The sequence below is a fragment of the Trichomycterus rosablanca genome, chromosome 1, assembly GCF_030014385.1.
Source record: "Trichomycterus rosablanca isolate fTriRos1 chromosome 1, fTriRos1.hap1, whole genome shotgun sequence".
NCBI classification, from domain to species: Eukaryota; Metazoa; Chordata; class Actinopteri; order Siluriformes; family Trichomycteridae; genus Trichomycterus; species Trichomycterus rosablanca.
The window spans coordinates 46,840,918-46,843,216 of NC_085988.1; positions in this window are offsets into that span (position 1 = coordinate 46,840,918).

Here is a 2,299-nt window from a genome sequence, read left to right on the forward strand (position 1 = left end):
AGAAAAGTTAATCCATTCCTGCATTTCAGGTCTGCAACACATTTCCAAAAAAGTTAGGATGGGAGCAATTCAGGTCAAGTAATGAAGTTTAAAAAAATCGAAATAATGATGTGATTTCAAACAGGTTTTGTTAAAAGGTGATTGTAATCATGATTTGGTATGAAACCAGTATCCACAAAAGGCTCAGTGTTTAAGGAGCACAAATGGGCAGAGCATCTCCTGTTTGTTAACAAATGCATAAGAAAATTATTGAAATATTTGAAATATCTAATCTTTTATAAGAAAGATTAGAAGGAATTGGCAAATTTATCACTTTACAGTGCATAATATCATGAAACAGTTCATCTAGATCTTAAAAATAAAAATAAATAGATGCTGTGTGTTCTGGACCAAAAATGAAAAGAATCATCCAAACTGTAATCAGCAAAAGCCAGGGTCTGTCATGGTATGGGGTTGTATCAGTGCCCTTGGCAAAGGTAATTTACACTTCTGTGATGGCAGCATTAATGCAGAAATAAACACTGAGATTTTAGAGCAACAAATGCTGCCTTCACAGTCATAGCTGCGAAAAAAAAAAGGGTACAGGTATTGGACTGGCCTGCCTGCAGTCCTGACCTGTGCACGACAGAGAATGTGTTAAGAATTTTGAATGAGACAATGACCACCCCCTGTTGCACAACTTAAGACGTTTGCAGGAAGAATGGGACAAATAGCACCTTTTAATAAACCAGAGCTGTTAATATAAAACTTGGTGATGTGTGTTGTATTTCAGTGGGTAATAAATGATAAGCTTGTCGATTATCAGTTTACCATTGACCAGCAAAGGTCAGTTATTGGTTAAAAAAAGTTGGCTTCAGATGCAAAGATTTGTCTCTCCAAACAAAGATCAGAATTGCCTGGACTGTGATCCTCTCTGGTGTTTTATGAAAGTGAACGCTAGACAGGCAAAATATTGATGACTTTGAACTTTGGTGCTGGAGAAGACTTTTGAGAGTACCTTGTATGGCAAAGAAGACAAAACCAATGGATGCTCAACAAAGTCAAACCTAACCTCTCACTTGAAGCCCAGTTAACCAAACACAACATGAGAAGAAACAATTATTTGGAAAAAAAAATATTATGCTTTTAAGAGTTAAAGGAGCAAAAGGACTTAATTAATTAATACAATTAGAGAAACAGACAATGAACAGACAGCCTAAAGACCCAAACAGAAGAGAATACACTGATCAGCCATAACATTAAAACCACCTCCTGGATTCTACACTCACTGTCCATTTTATCAGCTCCACTTACCATACAAAAGCACTTTGTAGTTCTACACTTACTGACTGTAGTCCATCTGTTTCTCTACATACTGTTTTTAGCCTGCTTTTACCCTGTTCTTCAATGGTCAGGACCCCAACAGGACCACAACAGAGCAGGTATTATTTAGGTCGTAGGTTCATTCTCAGCACATGCATGGTGGTGGTGTGTTAGTGTGTGTTCTGCTGGTATGAGTGGATCAGACACAGCAGCACTGCTGGAGTTTTTAAATACCGTGTCCACTCACTGTCCACTCTATTACACACTCTTACCTAGTTGATCCACCTTGTAGAGGTAAAGTCAGAGACGATCGCTCATCTATTGCTGCTGTTTGAGTTGGTCATCTTCTAGACCTTCATCAGGACGCTGTCCATGGGGCACTGCTGGCTGGATATTTTTGGTTGGTGGACTATTCTCAGTCCAGCACTGACAGCATTGCTGTGTCTTATCCACTCATACCAGCACAACACACACTAACACACCACCACCATGTCAGTGTACCTACAGTACACTATAGTGGTCCTGACCATTGAAGAACAGGGTGAAAGCAGGCTAAAAAGGTATGTAGAGAAATAGATGGACTACAGTCAGTAATTGTAGAACTACAAAGTGCTCCTATATGGTAAGTGAACAGAAACAAAGATGTGGTCATAATGTTATGCCTGATCGCTGTATGTTCTGGAGAATTCTCGTGGTTGCTAGGAGTCAGAATTGATTTGATAACACCTGTTAATAATAATAATAACAATAATGCTAATGAGATTAATAGTGGTTCTAATTCCGAATTAGGTATACAAGTAATTGATAGTAATAATAACACTGAACAAAGCATACTAGTTAATATGTGGTAAATAGTGATTATAACGTTTGACTCTAGTAAGAGATGTGATTTAGAACACAGCCAACACCCCCGCCTCTCTGTCAGTGTGCAGTAGTGACGTACCTCTGAGCGACGGAAGAGGAAAGAGAATGTGCTGCTGCGCTTGGAAACCTTTAC